At 38.9% G+C, this 21164-nt stretch overlaps 1 protein-coding gene across 2 annotated transcripts in view; it reads right to left on the minus strand.

The window, feature by feature from the left end:
• SFMBT1 (Scm like with four mbt domains 1) overlaps positions 1–21164 on the minus strand; it is a 131835-nt gene that overhangs the window by 72294 nt on the left and 38377 nt on the right. The gene's annotated exons all lie outside the window — the stretch shown is intronic.

A 21164-nucleotide genomic window follows, 5' to 3' on the forward strand; every position in this document is an offset into this window, starting at 1 on the left:
AAGTCCCCTGTTCCACATAATGGATCATGCTCAGGCAGTCTCATTCCTCTCTGTCAGATAATTGAGTTCTGAGTCTTCCTTATGGCTATGTGACCCAGTCCTGGCTCAAAAATAAGAGAAAACTTACTGGGGAGCTTCTGGGAAATATACTTTCATTCCTAATAAGAAAGGCAAGATAGTTTCAAAATGTGTAGAATCTTTAATATCACCCAGTGTTCACCTTGCAGTGGTAACTGGCACAGCTAGGGTTAGCAAACACATCCCATTACAATGTATACAGACTATGTATTCTACTTCTTTTAGGGCCCCTGCAATGCTAGATATGAACATACACTAGAAAGTAAACTCCACAAAAACATGCATTGTTTCATTCAACTAATATTTACTAAATGCCTAGTACATATCAGGCTTTGTGCTGGACACCAGGGTAGAGTCATGAACAAATGAGACATTAAAATCCTGGCTCCTAAGACACAGTTGGTACTCAAATAATACTTGTTGAATTAACGAACTGCAAATTCAAATGATTAATTACTGAACTAAAACTTTGGTAGAATAAATTGGTTTGGGTTTTTTTTTCTTTTTAGAATTATTTTTAAGCTGTAAAATAGTAAAAGTTTAACTGAAACTAATATTCAGATAATTTTATATATTGTACCTTTAGACCAAGCAGTTTTTGTTATACAACTAAAATATATATACATATATTTTATTTTATTTTATTTTTTTTTTTTATTTTTTTAAATTTATTTATTTATTTTTGGCTGTGTTGGGTCTTCATTTCTGTGCAAGGGCTTTCTCTAGTTGTGGCAAGCGGGGGCCACTCTTCATCGCAGTGCGCGGGCCTCTCACTATCGTGGCCTCTCTTGTTGCGGAGCACAGGCTCCAGACGCGCAGGCTCAGTAGTTGTGGCTCACGGGCCTAGTTGCTCCGCGGCATGTGGGATCTTCCCAGACCAGGGCTCGAACCCGTGTCCCCTGCATTAGCAGGCAGATTCTCAACCACTGCGCCACCAGGGAAGCCCCATATATTTTAGATACCAGAGAATATTCAGTGTAATAAGTATTGGTAAGCACTTATATTTATTATAAGCAAACTGGAGAATTTCCAATTTCTCAAAAATAGTATGTGTGTGTAAACTGAAAGAGAAAGTGTTCCTTCAGTATTAATTTTGCTATAACTCTAAGGAATATGTTTAAAGAGTACACTAAATATAGAGAAGCAGTCAATGAAGATTTAAATCAAAATTCAAAATCTGATTTCTGGCCCCCCCAAAAACAAAAAACAAGCAGAAACTACTGTGAGAGGAGGAGCTTCAAGATGGTGGAAGGAGTAAGAGGCGGAGATCACATTCCTCCCCACAAATACATCAGAAATACATCTACACGTGGAACAACTCCTACAGAACACCTACTGTACGCTGGCAGAAGACCTCAGACCTCCCAAAAGGCAAGAAACTCCCCACGTACCTGGGTAGGGCAAAAGTAAAAAGAAAAAACAGAGACAAAAGGATAGGGACGGGACCTGCACCAGTGGGAGGGAGCTGTGAAGAAGGAAAGGTTTCCACACGCTAGGAAGCCCCTTCGCGGGTGGACACTCCTGGTGACGGAGGGGGTAAGTTTCGGAGCCGCGGAGGAGAGCGCAGCAACGGGGTGTGGAGGGCAAAGCGGAGAGATTCCCGCACACAGGATCGGTGCCGACCAGCACTCACCAGCCCAAGAGGCTTGTCTGCTCACCTACCGGGACGGATCGGGGTTGGGAGGTGAGGCTCGGGCTTCGGTCGGATCCCAGGGAGAGGACTGGGGTTGGCAGCGTGAACACAGCCTGAAGGGGTTAGCGCACCACAGCTAGCTGGGAGGGAATCCGGGAAAAACTCTGGAGCTGCCGAAGAGACAAGAGACTTCTTCTTGCCTCTTTGTTTCCTGGAGCGCGAGGAGAGGGGATTAAGAGTGTCGCTTAAAGAAGCTCCAGAGACGGGCGCGAGCCACGGCTATGAGCGCGGACCCCACAGATGGGCATGGGACGCTAAGGCTGCTACTGCAGCCACCAAGAAGCCTGTGTGCAAGCACAGGTCACTACCCACACCTCCCCTCCTGGAAGCCTGTGCAGCCCGCCACTGCCAGGGTCCCATGATCCAGGGACAACTTCCCCAGGAGAACGCACGGTGTGCCTCAGGCTGGTGCAATGTCATATTGGCCTCTGCCGCCGCAGGCTCGCCCCGCATCCATACCCCTCCCTCCCCCCGGCCTGAGTGAGCCAGAGCCCCCGAAGCAGCTGCTCCTTTAACCCCGTCCTGTGTGAGCGAAGAAGAGATGCCCTCGGCCGACCTACATGCAGAGGTGGGTCCAAATCCAAAGCTGAACCCCAGGAGCTGTGCGAACAAAGAAGAGAAAGGGAAATTTCTCCCAGCAGCCTCAGGAGCAGCGGATTAAATCTCCACAATCAACTTGATGTACCCTGTATCTGTGGAATACCTGAATAGACAACAAATCATCCCAAATTGAGGAGGTGGACTTTGGGAGCAATGATATATATTTTTTTTTCCCTTTTTCTCTTTTTGTGATTATGTATGTGTATGCTTGTGTGTGTGATTTTATCTGTATAGTTTTGTTTTTGCCATTTGTCCTAGGGTTCTGTCTGTCCGTTTTTTGTTGTTTTTTTTTTATTACTCAAAAAAATTTTTTTTTAATAATTATTTTTTGTTTTTTATTTTAATAACTTTTTTCTTTTCTTTTCTTCTATCATTTTCGTTCTTTCTTTCTTTCTTTCTCCCTTTTATTCTGAGCCGTGTGGATAACAGGCTCTTGGTGCTCCAGCCAGGCGTCAGGGCTGTGCCTCTGAGGTGGGAGAGCCAAGTTCAGGACATTGGTCCACCAGAGACCTCCCAGCTCCATGTAATATCAAACGGGGAAAATCTCCCAGAGATCTCCATCTCAACGCCAAGACCCAGCTCCACTCAACAACCAGCAAGCTACAGTGCTGGACACCCTATGCCAAACAACTAGCAAGACAGGAACACAACCCCACCCATTAGCAGAGAGGCTGCCTAAAATCATAATAAGGTCACAGACACCCCAAAACACCACCAGACGTGGACCTGCCCACCAGAAAGACAAGATCCAGCCTCATCCACCAGAACACAGGCACTAGTCCCCTCCACCAGGAAGCCTACACAACCCACTGAACCAACCTTAGCCACTGGGGACAGACACCAAAAACAACGGAAACTACGAACCTGCAGCCTGTGAAAAGGAGACCCCAAACACAGTAAGTTAAGGAAAATGAGAAGACAGAGAAACACACAGCAGATGAAGGACCAAGGCAAACACCCACCAGACCTAACAAATGAAGAGGAAATAGGCAGTCTACCTGAAAAAGAATTCAGAATAATGATAGTAAAGATGATCCAAAATCTTGGAAATAGAATGGAGAAAATACCAGAAATGTTTAACAAGGACCTAGAAGAACTAAAGAGCAAACAAACAGAGATGGCGCTTCCCTGGTGGCACAGTGGTTAAGAATCCACCTGCCAATGCAGGGGATACGTCTTCGATCCCTGGTCCGGGAAGATCCCACATGCCGTGGAACAACTAAGCCCGTGTGCCACAACTACTGAGCCTGTGCTCTAGAACCCATGAGCCACAACTACTGAAGCCCATGTGCCACAACTACTGAAGCCTGCGCACCTAGAGCCTGTGCTCCGCAACAAGAGAAGCCACCACAACAAGAAGCCCGCACACCACAATGAAGAGTAGCCCTGGCTCACCGCAACTAGAGAAAGCCTGCACACAGCAACGAAGACCCAATGCAACCAAAGAAAAAAAGAGTAGCCCCCACTTGCTGCAACTAGAGAAAACCCACGCGTGGCAACAAAGACCCAATGCAGCCAAAAATAAATTAATTAATAAAATAAATTAAAAACAAAAACAAAAACAAAACAAACAGAAAACAAACAGAGATGAACAACACAATAAATGAAATTAAAAATTCTCTAGAAGGGGTCAATAGCAGAATAACTGAGGCAGAAGAATGGATAAGTGACCTGGAAGATAAAATAGTGGAAATAACTACTGCAGAGCAGAATAAAGAAAAAAGAATGAAAAGAATTGAGAACAATCTCAGAGACCTCTGGGACAACATTAAACACACCAACATTCGCATTATAGGAGTCCCAGAAGAAGAAGAGAAAAAGAAAGGGACTGAGAAAATATTTGAAGAGATTATAGTTGAAAACTTCCCTAATATGGGAAAGGAAATAGCTAATCAAGTCCAGGAAGCACAGAGAGTCCCATACAGGATAAATTCAAGGAGAAATATGCCAACACACATATTAATCAAACTATCAAAAATTAAATACAAAGAAAACATATTAAAAGCAGCAAGGGAAAAACAACAAGTAACACATAAGGGAATCCCCATAAGGTTAACAGCTGATCTTTCAGCAGAAACTCTGCAAGCCAGAAGGGAGTGGCAGGATACACTTAAAGTGATGAAGGAGAAAAACCTACAGCCGAGATTACTCTACCCAGCAAGGATCTCATTCAGATTTGATGGAGAAATTAAAACCTTTACAGACAAGCAAAAGCTGAGAGAGTTCAGCACCACCAAACCAGCTTTACAACAAATGCTAAAGGAACTTTTCTAGGCAAGAAACACAAGAGAAGGAAAACACCTGCAATAACAAACCCAAAACATTTAAGAAAATGGGAATAGGAACATACATATCGATAATTACCTTAAATGTAAATGGATTAAATGCTCCCACCAAAAGACACAGACTGGCTGAATGGATACAAAAACAAGACCCATATATATGCTGTCTACAAGAGACCCACTTCAGACCTAGGGACACATACAGACTAAAAGTGAGGGGATGGAAAAAGATATTCCATGCAAATGGAAATCAAAAGAAAGCTGGAGTAGCAATTCTCATATCAGACAAAATAGACTTTAAAACAAAGACTATTACAAGAGACAAAGAAGGACACTACATAATGATCAAGGGATCAATCCAAGAAGAAGATATAATCATTGTAAATATTTATGCACCCAACATAGGAGCACCTCAATACATAAGGCAAATACTAACAGCCATAAAAGGGGATATCGACAGCAACACAATCATAGTAGGGGACTTTAACACCCCACTTTCACCAATGGACAGATCATCCAAAATGAAAATAAATAAGGAAACACAAGCTTTAAATGATACATTAAACAAGATGGACTTAATTGATATTTATAGGACATTCCATCCAAAAACAACAGAATACACATTCTTCTCAAGTGCTCATGGAACATTCTCCAGGATAGATCATATCTTGGGTCACAAAGCAAGCCTTGGTAAATTTAAGAAAATTGAAATCATATCAAGTACCTCTTCTGACCACAATGCTATGAGACCAGATATTAATTACACGGAAAAATCTGTAAGAAATACAAACACATGGAGGCTAAACAACACACTACTTAATAACCAAGAGATCACTGAAGAAATCAAAGAGGAAATCAAAAAATACCTAGAAACAAATGACAATGAAAACCCAAAGACACAAAACCTATGGGATGCAGCAAAAGCAGTTCTAAGAGGGAAGTTTATAGCTACACAAGTCTACCTTAAGAAACAAGAAACATCTCAAATAAACAACCTAACCTTACACCTAAAGCAATTAGAGAAAGAAGAACAAAAAAACCCCAAAGTTAGCAGAAGGAAAGAAATCATAAAGATCAGATCAGAAATAAATGAGAAAGAAATGAAGGAAACAATAGCAAAGATCAATAATACTAAAAACTGGTTCTTTGAGAAGATAAACAAAATTGATAAACCATTAGCCAGACTTATCAAGAAAAAAAGGGAGAAGACTCAAATCTATAGAATTAGAAATGAAAAAGGAGAAGCAACAACTGACACTGCAGAAATACAAAGGATCACAAGAGATTACTACAAGCAACTATATGTCAATAAAATGGACAACCTGGAAGAAATGGACAAATTCTTAGAAATGCACAACCTTCTGAGACTGAACCAGGAAGAAATAGAAAATATGAACAGACCAGTCACGAGCACTGAAATTGAAACTGTGATTAAAAATCTTCCAACAAACAAAAGTCCAGGACCAGATGGCTTCACAGGCGAATTCTATCAAACATTTAGAGAAGAGCTAACACCTATCCTTCTCAAACTCTCAAACTCTTCCAAAATATAGCAGAGGGAGGAACACTCCCAAACTCATTCTACGAGGCCACCATCACTCTGATAGCAAAACCAGACAAAGATGTCACAAAGAGAGAAAACTAGAGGCCAATATCGCTGATGAACATAGATGCAAAAATCCTCAACAAAGTACTAGCAAACAGAATCCAACAGCACATTAAAAGGATCATACACTATGATCGAGTGGGTTTATCCCAGGAATGCAAGGATTCTTCAATAGAGGCAAATCAATCAACGTGATACACCATATTAACAAATTGAAGGAGAAAAACCATATGATCATCTCAATAGATGCAGAAAAAGCTTTCGACAAAATTCAACACCCATTTATGATAAAAACCCTCCAGAATGTAGGCATAGAGGGAACTTTCCTCAATATAATAAAGGCCATATATGAAAAACCCACAGCCAACATCGTCCTCAATGGTGAAAAACTGAAACCATTTCCACTAAGATCAGGAACAAGACAAGGTTGCTCACTCACCACTATTATTCAACACAGTTTTGGAAGTCTTAGCCACAGCAATCAGAGAAGAAAAAGAAACAAAAGGAATCCAAATCGGAAAAGAAGAAGTAAAACTGTCACTGTTTGCAAATGACATGATACTATATATAGAGAATCCTAAAGATTCTACCAGAAAACTACTAGAGCTAATCAATGAATTTGGTAAAGTAGCAGGATACAAAATTAATGCACAGAAATCGCTTGCATTCCTATACACTAATGATGAAAAATCTGACAGTGAAATTAAGAAAACACTCCCATTTACCATTGTAACAAAAAGAATAAAATATCTAGGAATAAACCTACCTAAGGAGACAAAAGACCTGTATGCAGAAAATTATAAGACACTGATGAAAGAAATTAAAGATGATACAAATAGATGGAGAGATATACCATGTTCTTGGATTGGAAGAATCAACATTGTGAAAATGACTCTACTACCCAAAGCAATCTACAGATTCAATGCAATCCCTATCAAATTACCACTGGCATTTTTCACAGAACTAGAACAAAAAACATCACAATTTGTATGGAAACACAAAAGACCCCAAATAGCCAAAGCAATCTTGAGAAACAAAAACGGAACTGGAGGAATCAGGCTCCCTGACTTCAGACTATACTACAAAGCTACAGTAATCAAGACAATATGGTACTGGCACAAAAACAGATATACAGATCAATGGAACAGGATAGAAAGACCAGAGATAAACTCACACACATATGGTCACCTTATCTTTGATAAAGGAGGCAAGAATATACAGTGGAGAAAAGACAGCCTCTTCAATAAGTGGTGCTGGGAAAACTGGACAGCTACATGTAAAAGAATGAAATTAGAACACTCCCTAACACCACACACAAAAATAAACTCAAAATGGATTAAAGACCTAAATGTAAGGCCAGACACTATCAAACTCTTAGAGGAAAACATAGGCAGAACACTCTTTGACATAAATCACAGCAAGATCCTTTTTGACCACGTCCTAGAGAAATGGAAATAAAACCAAAAATAAGCAAATGGGACCTAATGAAACTCAAAAGCTTTTGCACAGCAAAGGAAACCATAAACAAGACAAAAAGACAACCCTCAGAATGGGAGAAAGTATTTGCAAATGAAGCAACTGACAAAGGATTAATCTCCAAAACATACAAGCAACTCATGCAGCTCAATATCAAAAAGACAAACAACCCAATCCAAAAATGGGCAGAAGACCTAAATAGACATTTCTCCAAAGAAGATATACAGATTGCCAACAAACATATGAAAGAATGCTCAACATCATTAATCATTAGAGAAATGCAAATCAAAACTACAATGAGATATCATCTCACATCGGTCAAAATGGGCATCATCAAAAAGTCTACAAACAATAAATGCTGAGAGGGTGTGGAGAAAAGGGAACCCTCTTGCACTGTTGGTGGGAATGTAAAATGACACAGCCACTATGGAGAACAGTATGGAGGTTCCTTAAAAAATTAAAAATAGAACTACCATATGACCCAGCAATCCCACTACTGGACATATACCCTTAGAAAACCATAATTCAAAAAGAGTCATGTACCAAAATGTTCATTGCAGCTCTATTTACAATAACCAGGACATGGAAGCAACCTAAGTGTCCATCAACAGATGAATGGATAAAGAAGATGTGGCACATATATACAATGGAATATTACTCGGCCATAAAAAAACAAAATTGAGTTATTTGTAGTGAGGTGGATGGACCTAGAGTCTGTCATACAGAGTGAAGTAAGTCAGAAAGAGAAAAACAAATACCGTATGCTAACACATATATATGGAATCTAAGAAAAAAATAAAAAAGGTCATGAAGAACCTAGGGGCAAGATGGGAATAAAGACACAGACCTACTAGAGAATGGACTTGAGGATATGGGGAGGGGGAAGGGTAAGCTGTGACAAAGTGAGAGAGTGGCATGGACAAATATACACTACCAAACGTAAAATAGATAGCTAGTGGGAAGCAGCTGCATAGCACAGGGAGATCAGCTCAGTGCTTTGTGACCACCTAGAGGGGTGGGATAGGGAGGTTGTGGGGGAGGAAGACGCAAGAGGGAAGAGATATGGGAACATATGTGTATGTATAACTGATTGACTTTGTTATAAAGCGGAAACTAACACACCATTGTAAAGCAATTTTACTCCAATAAAGATGTTAAAAAAAAAAAAAAAAAGATTTTTTGTTCCAGTTCTGTAAAAAATGCCATTGGTAGTTTGATAGGGATTGCATTGAATCTGTACATTGCTTTGGGCAGTATAGTCATTTTCAACATGTTGATTCTTCCAATCCAAGAACACAGTATATCTCTCCATCTGTTTGTATCATCTTTAAATTCTTTCATCGTGTCTTATAGTTTTCTGAGTACAGGTCTTTTACCTCCTTAGGTAGGCTTATTCCTAGGTACTTTATTCTTTTTGTTGCAATGGTGAATGGGATTGTTTCCTTAATTTCTCTTTCTGATCTTTTGTTCTTAGTGTATAGGAATGCAAGAGATTTCTATGCATTAATTTTGTTTCCTGCAACTTTACCAAATTCATTGATTAGCTCTGGTAGTTTTCTGGTGGTGTCTTTAGGATTATCAAGTATAGTATCATGTCATCTGTGAACAGTGACAGTTTTACTTTTTCTTTTCCAATGTGTATTCTTTTTATTTCTTTTTCTTCTCTGATTGCCATGGTTAGGACCTCCAAACCTATGTTGAATAATAGTGGCGAGAGTGGACATTCTTGTCTTGTTCCTGATCTTAGAGGAAATGCTTTCAGTTTTTCACCATTGAGAATGATGTTTCCTGTGGGTTTGTCGTATATGGCCTTTATTACGTTGAGGTAGGTTCCCTCTATGCCCACTTTCTGGACAGTTTTTATCATAAATGGGTGTTGAATTTTGTCAAAAGCTTTTTCTGCACCTATTGAGATGATCATATGATTTTTACTCTTCAGTTTGTTAATATGGTGTATCACATTGAGCGATTTGCGTATATTGATGAATCCTTGTATCCTTGCGATAAATCCCACTTGATCATGGTATATGATCCTTTTAATGTGTTGTTGGATTCTGTTTGTTAGTATTGTGTTGAGCATTTCTGCATCTATATTCATCAGTGATAATGGTCTCTAATTTTCTTTTTTTGTAGTATCTTTGTCTGGTTTTGGTATCAGGGTGATGGTGGCCTCATGGAATGAGTTTGGAAGTGTTCCTTCCTCCGCAATTTTTTGGAAGAGTTTGAGAAGGATGGGTGTTAGCTCTTCTCTAAATGTTTGATAGAATTCACCTGTGAAGCCATCTGGTCCTGGACTTTTGTTTGTTGGAAGATTTTTAATCACAGTTTGAATTTCATTACTTGTGATTGGTCTGTTCATATTTTCTATTTCTTCCTGGTTCAGTCTTGGAAGGGTATACCTTCCTAAGAATTTGTCCATTTCTTCCAGGTTGTCCATTTTATTCGCATATAGTTGCTTGTAATAGTCTCTTAATGATGCTTTGTATTTCTGCAGTGTCCGTTGTAACTCCTCCCTTTTCATTTCTAATTTTATTGATTTGAGTCCTCTCCCTCTTTTTCTTGATGAATCTGAAAAGCTGACTATTCTCTTGAAGAGAATGAAAAATCAACTGATGCTGAATAATGAGTATAACTAAATTTGTTCTACCCAAAGTTCAGCACAGTAAGTATCTTGAAAAAGATCACTCGGTAAAGCCAATACAGGTGCCTAGAAGAGAACTCTTCTTTGACTTTGTGCCTTTGTCTTCATCAGTTGGGCAAATGTTTCTCTAAATAGTGAACAACAAAATTCACATGCCGGGGAATGGCAGAGAGTGAAATAATGGACCAGACTAACTATAAAAATGAGACCCAGCTTAAATCCCCCGGCCACCACTTACTAGCTCAGTTTCCTTATCTGTTAAATAGGGAATATGGTAAAGAGCTGTTGTGAAGAGTAAATGATAATTTACACTTACAGCAGGTACCTAATAAATCCTATCCATCAGAATATTAGAGATATGTTTAAACCCTCATGTTTCCATACAACCATGTCTTCCCAGCTAAGGAAGTTATTAGGGATCATAAATTTTAGAGGCTACTGAACCTACATTACAACTTTCAAAAGTTCAGGAAGTTTAATAAAATATTTTAAGTGGTAAATTTAGGTCTCTAAAAGGGAGGAAATCAAGGTATATGAATGATCAACACCATATCAAAAGTAACTGGACAGTTCTGGTAAGGAAGCATGTGGCCTCAAAAGCCAGACTGCTAAGGCATGACAGGCGCACAGCCTGCTTGCTGTGTGGCCTTGGGCAAGTTACAGAATCAATTTATGCCTCAGTAGGCTCTTCTGTAAAATGGAGATGTTAACAATAGTACCTATCCCATACAGCTACTTTGATTATTCAATTAATTAATGCACGTAAAAGTTTACAGCACACTAAGCCCTCAAAGAATATTAGCTATTATTTCTTTAACAAGCCTCTTATTAGAATGAAAATACCTTTTGTTTCTAAAATGATTCCCAGACCATACGTAGTTGAAATACCCTCTTTATTTCTTTATTTTTCTTACCAAATATCCTCCTAACTCCTCCTAGCAAAATTATACAGCACACATTTTTTTAAAAAATTAAAGTACATTTCTTTATTAATTCTTCTTTGGTGTAATGAAATGACATTGAGTTAGTTCAGAAAACAGTCAAAAGGCTAAAAAAAGAATCAGTGATAAACAGCCATCACCAAAAACCTTAAAATCAGTAGGAAAGCACAAAAACAAAGCCTTTGCCCCAAGGGAGTAAAGAGGCTTCTGTCTACCCCAGAGGCCTCGACAAGAGAACCAAGGGCAAGTAGCAGTGATTGATGTCTTCAGACCTCTGGGAGGCTTGACTTTTATCTAATCATTCACCAAACTTGAACTCCCACTCTTTCTCCTCAAAGCTTTCAACGGAGGGCGTGATTATAAGGCAGGATGCTTTCGGGAGTTTGCTGCTTTGTTTTGTTACATTAAGCGCACAGGTATTTTTAAATAGCTTTATGTCAGACTTCACAGACTCCTGGACTATAATCACGTGTGCAGTACGATTAATTCATTGGAATTTTTTAAAAGAATTTAAGGCCCTAAAAGATTATCAGCTATAAATGCCAAGTAACTTTGGATAGGCTATAACCACTCAAAATCACTATATGTATCCATACTGCATGATCAGACAAAACCAGTCCCTCAACCCCTCCCAACTCCAGGGCAATGCTGCTGCCCCCTGAGGCAACCCTGGAAAATAGCATGATGGCGACTGTCTATTGCAAAACACTGGGCCATTACGTTGTGGTCCGCAAGCCTAAGAAGCATGCTGAACATTTAATAAAAATGATACAAAGAACAAGTGTAAGTTATTTAGAAAAAGCATAAATTATTCAGAAAACAAAATAACTCTTCAGTAGCTTTTAAAGTAAGTGCTTCCGGGACTTCCCTGGTGGCGCAGTGGTTAAGAATACGCCTGCCAACGCAGGGGACACGGGTTGGAGCCCTGATCTGGGAAGATCCCACATGCTGTGGAGCAACTAAGCCTGTGCGCCACAACTACTGAGCCTGCGCACTAGAGCCCATGAGCCACAACTACGGAGCCTGCACTCTAGAGCCTGCGAGCCACTACTGAAGCCCATGCACCTAGAGCCCACGCTCTGCAACAAAGAGAAGCCACCGCAATGAGAAGCCTGTGTACCGCAAAGAAGAGTAGCCCCCACTCGCCGCAACTAGAGAAAGCCCGCACGCAGCAATGAAGACCCGACACAGCCAAAAATAAATAAATAAATAAAATAAGATAAAATAAAATAAGTGCTTCCAAAAAAGGAGTAAACCTCTGGTCACTACTGGAGATATGCTGCAAATGTGTTAGACCTATAAAATAATTCAGTGCAAAGTATTAAATAGGCATGAGAAAAACAAAGTCTGTATTATGCTAACTAATTAGGAATCCAATTAAATTCATATGCAAGGGACTTTCCTGGTGGCACAGTGGTTAAGAATCTGCCTACCAATGCAGGGGACATGGGTTCGATCCCTGGTCCAGGAAGATTCCACATGCCACGGAGCAACTAAGCCCATACGTCACAACTACTGACCCTGCACTCTAGAGCCCGCGAGCCACAACTACTGAGCCCACAAGCCGCAACCACTGAAGCCCACGTGCTCTAGGGCCCATGCTCTGCAACAAGAGAAGCCACCACAATAAGAAGCCTGCGCACCACAATGAAGAGTAGCCCCTGCTCGCCACAACTAGAGAAAAGCCTACGTGCAGCAATGAAGACCCAATGCAGCCATGAATGAATGAATGAATAAATAAGATAGATAAATAGATAGATAAATAAATAAATAAATTCATACGCAAGATGTAAAACCAAAACCCTAACTTAGTTGCAGCTTGTTATTTGCTTTTGTCGATTTCAATACCCACATATATTAATATATACAGTGAACATCCTCTAAAAACTAGAAGTGCCTATGCTAAATATAGAGAGATTTTTGGTTAAATCTCCATACTTTCTAAACAAAAACAATGCCTCCTACCCCACTTTTCTATTCTTTCCCTAAAAATGATGTTATTTTTCCTGCCATTAAATTATTATTTAAGTAAACTTAAATACGGTACTACAAAGGTTACCAGTTTTCTAAGATTAGCACTTACCAATTCCACTTTTTAGCGTGTAGTACAAAACTATCTACATAATATTCAATCCTTAACAACACTGACTATGCTGCGCTAATTTTCATATTTTATAAGAAAAAATAGTTTTTACAAAATATAAAACTTCTTTCAGTTTGAAACAGAGATAGGTGCCTAAAGTCATCAAAACAAGCTGAAAAGAAATCAAAACATTGCTATCTGCAAGTTAACAGAAGGTAGGCGTGAAGTAAATAACTGGTGGTTAATGTCTCTTTCAGAGGGAAAAAATTTCTAGCACCATCTATGAAAACTGTTCTGACTTACATTCCAAAGGCTGGTTGTTTTTTAGGATGAGGGGTGGGAGGGAGACATGGTTATTACTTTAATTGTATTTAAACTGTTCAGAAAATAAATGAATGAACTAGTTGGTCAAAACACAGCGACTCACTCAGGAAAAACATCATCATAAAGATAATAACAACTCAAAGTACACCCTATAAATCATTAACATGTTTTCTTCAGTATTTTCTTATAGGATATGAGATTATAAATACAGTATTATTTTCTATTAAAGTAGAAAAGAGAACTCAACTCAGTTGTTTAAACTCACATTCAATTCCTCCAAAATGATAATTTGAAGATTATCCCAGGCTTAGATATATCAAGTTGGAATTTCATGCCCACCAGTCAAATGACAGACAAATAGGACACTCAGTCAGTCCTTGCTGACTTGGAAACCAAAATCCAATGCTGGAAGAGGCTTAATGTCAAATCTAACTACCAAAAAGTCATAAGCTTACTTCAAATTCCTCTCAAAGCAATCTATTAAGAAAAAAAATCAATAAGCTTTTCAAACACCAGAGTACTGCTCTTGCTTGAATCTTTAACAAAATGTCAAACAAATTCAGATTGCCAGTTAGACTTCAAAGAGCCACCTTAATGAAAAAGTCTTGTCAAGAAAGGGAGGGAGGGAAAGTTTCTCCCATTTTAACAAATCCTCTAATGAGAGCTAAACATCATGGAATTTTGGCCTTGGGAATTTAGACATCAGCACACCTTGTAAAACATGTGAATAAACCCAATAAATAAAAATTACTACTGTGGGGTTACCCGGTCAACCTTGCAATTTTGGAGGGATACTGATGGAGTGGGGTGAAGTATGAAGAGAATAAAATACTTTTTCCACCTTACTCAAATGAGTAATGATGTTCAACATATAAACCTTTTTCCCTTTACTCGTTTTTTTCCCCAATTAAATACTTTATGCTCACATCACTGTCTCATTTTCAAACATTTGCTTAGTGCCATCAGGAACTATACCTAACACTACATGTTTACAATACATTAAGTCAACCGCCTGGATGATTGTTTTTAAATCTTTCTTTGTCTCACTAAATAACTGATATTGGTGAATCTGAAAGTTAGAAAAAACATCAATAGGTCACATCTAGTCCAATGACCCTCATAGTTTTGTGATTATACACCATTCTCATCCCCCAATATTTCCACAACTAACATCTCTCCGTTAACCTATGGTGCTTCTCTAACAAGTCTCTCCCCGCCCGTCCCTGAGTACGTTTGTCCATTCTGTGTTCCAACACCATCAATGATACAGTACAGAAAACTCCCATGATTACCTTCTGTGACAATCTGTTCTACTTCTGAGCAGCTGCACCACACAGTCTGTCTTTGAACTGCCCCCAACTTCCAATGGCTTCTACCCATAGCCATTGCCCATTCAGAATGAGTTTGCACCTTCACGCATACAAGAGCCCTTCACATAGCTGAAAGAACAGTTCTCCCTAAGACAGGTCCTGAGTTCCCTCACCATCCTAGTCTTCCTCTGAAACACATTTCAGTGTCTGTATCCCAACAGAATACAAAAGAATAAAATAAAACCTTAAAATGATGTTGATTTCACTTTACACAGTCCACTACTTATGTGACCAGGCAAAATATTTCAAAACTAAGTTTGCTCAGTTAATTAGACTTCGATACTGAGATCTTGGTAATCAGTCTTGATGGACTAAAGAACTGTTCCTTTCTCATTATGTTTCTTTAAATTTAACCAATCATAGAACTAAATAGACCTTTATTCCAAAGACATACAGATGGCCAACAGATACATGAAAAGATGCTCAACATCACTAATCAGCACAAAAATGAAAATCAAAACCACAGTGAGATATCACCTCACACCTGCTGGGGTGGCTATTATCAAAAAGATAAGAGATAACAAGTGCTGGTGAGAATGTGGAAAAAAGGGAATCCTTGTGCACTGTTGATGAAAATGTAAACTGTGCAGCCACTACAGAAAACAGCATGAATATTCCTCAAAAAACTAAAAATAGAACTATCATACAATCCAGCAATTCCACTTCTGGGTATTATCCAAAGGAAACAAAGTCACTAAATCTAGGCTGATCAATTAGTATAGAAACTTTCCCCACCCCTGGCCCCATCCATTCACTTAGTTCTGACCACTCTAAGCATCTGCTACATACAGCTCCAATTAAGAGGTACATCTACTTACAAAACACTACAGAGTTACTGTGACATTAGATTAGTATTTAAAACAGACACACTGACAGCCAAAAAAAAGAAAAAGAAATCATCCCATTTAGGGAGAATTCTGAAAACAGGGTTAATAACTAAGGTATAAAAAATGAAAAAAAAAAAAAGTAAAAACTCAGTAGAATGTATGTCAACTTTATAACTTTTCTTATTTACACTTAAGATCAAGAAAAGAACAGAAAACCTTTTCATAACAATAAAGCAGCATAAGAGACAGCAACAGCATCATAAATCAGAGCTGTAAAAACAGAAAAGCAAGCAATTACTATATATTCAGTATAAAATACTATGCTGGGAAAAGATAAGGTCAAGCTTGCAATGTGCTCTTATAAAGCAATAATTCAGGATACATACAGTCTTTGCCTACAAAGAAGCCAAGGAGAACACTTTACAGAGTTTCCAACAGAAGGATTTGTTCATAAGCCATTAATGCAGAGACAGAGGAAGAAAAAAAAAAAAAAACTCAACTTGCTAATTAGTTGAAACTCTTTGTCTGCCAAGTCATCTGGGAAATGGTGCATTAGGAAAAATAACCCAAACGACTTGTTAATAACAAGAGTCACTGCATTTGTAACTAAAGAGATCATACACAACTATACCACTGGATAACGAAATAGAAGATAAGGAGTTCGTTTAGTGAAAGTAATCCAGCTAACACATGATGAAGGAATGACAGAATCTCTGATACAATTAATGGATCTGAGTGTTGACCATCAACAGTTTACACCAATCACAAAACAAAAAACAAGCTGAAAGATTACTTGCCTAATGATGGAAGAACAGAACACCAACTATGAAACAATCTTGCAAACAAACAAACAAACAAAAATCAAACCTGAATCAGATTGAGCTTCTAGATCCAATAGAGAAGTCAGAGGAACATGGTAAACATCGACCTCGACTTTTACCTCACACCATACATAAAAACTCAAAAGGAATCATTAAGCTAAATACAAGAGCTAAAATTTCAAAACATGTAAGAAAACAAGGAGAAAATGTTTTTGACCTAGGTTGGCAAAGATTTTTTAGATATGACCCCCAAAAAAGCACAAACAACAAAAGAAAAAAATCAATAAATTGCGACTGTATCAAAGTTTAAAAGTGTTTTCTCTTCAAAGATTCCATTAAGAAAAAGAAAAGCCACGGGCTTCCCTGGTGGCGCAGTGTTTAAGAATCCACCTGCCAATGCAGGGGACGTGGGTTCGAGCCCTGGTCTGGGATGATCCCACATGCCACAGAGCAACTAAGCCTGTGAGCCACAACTACTGAGCCTGCACCCTAGAGCCTGCAAGCGACAACTACTGAACCCGTGTGCCACAACTACTGAAGCCCGCACGCCTAGAGCCTGTACTCCGCAGCAAGAGAAGCCACCACACTGAGAAACCTGCACACCGCAATGAAGAGTAGCCCCTGCTGCAACTAGAGAAAGCCCTCGCGCAGCAATGAAGACCCAACACAGCCAAAAATAAATAAAATAAATAAATTAAAAAAAAAAAAAGAAAAGCCACAAACTGGGGGAAAAATAATTGCAAAATATGTCTAATAAAGGATGTGTATATAAAAATTCTTACAATTCAATAAACAATCCAATTTTTTTAAATAGGCAAAAGATGTGAAGAGACTCTTCAACAAAGATATATGAATGGCAAATGAGCACATGAAAAGATGCTCGCTCGACTTCATTAGTCATTAGGGAAATGCTAATTAAAACCTCAACGAAATATCATTACACACCAATGAAGATGATTAAAGTGAAAGACTAACAATACCAAGCGTTAAGAAGGATGTGGAGAAACCGCAGCTCTCACACAATACTGGAATGAATGTAAAAGAATGTAAAATGGTACAGCCACTTTGAAAACAGTCTGGCAGTTTCTTAAAAATTTAGACCCAGCAATTCCACTCTTGGGCATCTACCAAAGAGAAATGAAAATATATCCATACAAAGACAGTTACACAAGTGTTCACTGCTATGAACTGGAAACCACCCAAATGTCCATCAGGTAGTGAATGGATAAACAAAATATGGTATATCTATAAAATGGAATACTTCTCAGCAAAATACAAAGGAACAAACTACCAAAACGTGCAATGATAGGGATGGATCTCAGAAACAACACACTGAATGAAATATGCCAGGCACAAAAGACTACATACTGAATGATTCTATTCACATGAAATGTGTGGAAGAGGCAAAACTGTAGAAAAAAAAGCAGATCAGTGGTTGCCTGGGGCCAGGAAGAGGCAGGATTATCAGTAAATGGTCAAAAGATCATTTTGGGGGTGATGGAAGTGTTCTAAAACTAAATTTCGATGATGGTTGTACAACTGTATAATCTTACTAAAACTTATGAAGCTGTTCACTTAAGGTATAAAATATGCCTCAATAAAACAATTTTTTAAAAAAAGACAGAGAATTAAGAGACCAAATGCAATGCAATGGCCTTTTGGTCCTGTAAACAATATTTTAAAATTTATTTATTGTGGTAAAATATGCATAACATAAAATTTACCATTTTAATCACTGTTAAGTGTATAGTTCTGTGGCATCAAGTACATTCACATTGTTGCGCAACACATTTTTAAAAAGTAACAGCATGTGTGGGAATTCCCTGGTGGCACAGTGGATGAGACTCCACACTCCCAAAGCAGGCGGCCTGGGTTCGATCCCTGGTCCAGGAACTAGATCCCACATGCATGCCACAAGTAAGGAGCCCACAAGCCGCAATTAAGGAGCCAGCAAGCAGCAATTAAGGAGACCAAGAGCCACAACTAAGACCCAGTGCAACCAAATAAACAAATAATTTTTTTTTTTTAAAAAGAGTAAATGGTGGAGACGGCATGGAGAAAAGGGATTTATTTATTTATTTATCTATGGCTGCGTTGGGTCTTCGTTGCTGTGTGGGCTTTCTTTAGTTGCAGTGAGCGGGGGCTACTCTTTGTTGTGGTGCGCAGGCTTCTCATTGCAGTGGTTTCTCTTGCTGCAGAGCACGGGCCCCAGAGCACGTGGGCTTCAGTAGTTGCAGCTCGTGGGCTCAGCAGTTGTGGCTCGCAGGCTCTAGAGCGCAGGCTCTAGAGCGCAGGCTCAGTAGTTGTGGTGCACAGGCTTAGTTGCTCCGTGGCATGTGGGATCTTCCCGGACCAGGGCTCGAACCCGTGCCCCCGGCACTGGCAGGCGGATTCTTAACCACTGCGCCACCAGGGAAGTACCCATAACCTATTTTAAAATGTGTTTTCTATGGAGTAGTCCAGTTTGTACTTTTAAAAGTTCAAACACAATTTGCACTATGTATTGTGATATTTCTGAATTATAACAGAAATAAGAGAATTATTATTTCAAATTAACTCAACATTCAGTAGTTAGGAGATATTCTCCTCAGTTTAATTTGCACAGAGTAAGTGCTCATTTAAGCACCTGCTAAAATGAACTATACTGAATAACTGGATGCCTGTCCTGAGCACCCTAAATCCCATAGTCCAAGACCAGTGACTGCCACCCAGAGCCATACACAAACTCATCACCTAGTCAGCACCAGCTTGCTAAACCTGGAGCACAAATTTTCAAAACACCTTCCTCTTTTTTCCAACAAGTAGTATGGTATTCATGAAGTACTGAAGCAATGGGAAAAACACAATGATTCAAGTTAATTTAATCAAGGTTGTTATACCTAGATTTTCAGTGGTTGGCTGTTGTTTTTTTTGGTCTTAGCCCGAAATATTTTACAAAATTATGATATTTAGATTTTCATTCCAGAAACAGAGCTATTCTTTTTAGATCTCAATTTCAAAAGAAAAAAACCTCTACAGGTTCTGCATAACAGCCAATACCACAAGTCAAATTTTAATCTTCACGTGGAAGAGAATTCAAAATAGTGATGATGGGACTTCCCTGGTGGCGCAGTGGATAAGAATCTGCCTGCCAACACAGGGGACACGGGTTCGATCCCTGGTCTGGGAAGATCCCACGTGCCGCAGAGCAACTAAGCCTATGTGCCACAACTACTGAGCCTGCGCACCACAACTACTGAAGCCCGCCTGCCGAGAGCCCGTGCTCCGCAACAAGAGAAGCCACCGCAAGAAGCCTGCGCACCGCAACGAAGAGTAGACCCCACTCACCACTAGAGAAAGCCCGCGCGCAGCAACAAAGACCCAATGCAGCCAAAAATAAATAAAATTAAATCTTAAAAAAAAAATAGTGATGATACCTATTGGATTTTTTTTTTAATTGGAGTATAGCTGATTTACAATGCTGTGTTAGTTTCAGGTGTACAGCAAAGTGAATCAGGTATACATATACATATATCCACTCTTTTTTAGATTCTTTTCCCATATAGGCCATTACAGAGTACTGAGTAGAGTTCCCTGTGCTATACAGTAGGTCCTTATTAGTTATCTATTTTGTATATAGCAGTGTGTATATGTCAATCCCAATCTCCCAACTTATCCTTCCTCCCCCTCTTTCCCCCAGAAACTGTAAGTTTGTTTTCTACATCTGTGACTCTATTTCTGTTTTGAAAATAAGTTCATTTGTACCATTTTTTTTAGATTCCACATATAAGCGATATCATGTGATATTTCCAACTGGATATTTAATAGTATTAAGGAATTAACTGATTTTTACATGTGATAAACATGTATGGTTTAAAAAGTCATCATTTTAGAGATAAACACTGAATTATTTATGAAGTGATAAAATACTCAAGTTTTGCTGTATAACAATACAGTGAGGGAGGCAAAATTGTGTGTGTGTGAGAGAAAGAGTATAGATAAAATAAGCCAGCCACGTGTTGATAATTGCAGAAACCAAGTAGCAGGGCTTTCTGTTTCCATGTATGTTTGAATATTGTTATAATGAAAAGTAGACCATAAAAAAATTATAGTGATAAATCAGTCTTCTTAGAGGCTGCAACAAAGAAGCAGCAGCAGCATTAATTGCTGTAAACACAGAAATAAAGAGTGTGCATGGTAAATGACATCCTGATATTCATGGATGCTACTACTCTGAAAAAACCTGCTGCATTCTCAGCAGCGTGAGGCGACTCCCATGACTAATATCCCAAATTATATTTTGGACATCACGTCCAAAACACATTACATCCAAAATGCATTTTGTATTTTAGAGATCCTTCTGGAAAATCAATGATATTTAACAAGTATGTATTGACTTAAAAGATCATCATTGTTATCTGAGTATTTCCAATTTCTGACCAT

This window comes from Balaenoptera musculus, chromosome 11, assembly GCF_009873245.2.
Source record: "Balaenoptera musculus isolate JJ_BM4_2016_0621 chromosome 11, mBalMus1.pri.v3, whole genome shotgun sequence".
Classification (NCBI taxonomy): domain Eukaryota; kingdom Metazoa; phylum Chordata; class Mammalia; order Artiodactyla; family Balaenopteridae; genus Balaenoptera; species Balaenoptera musculus.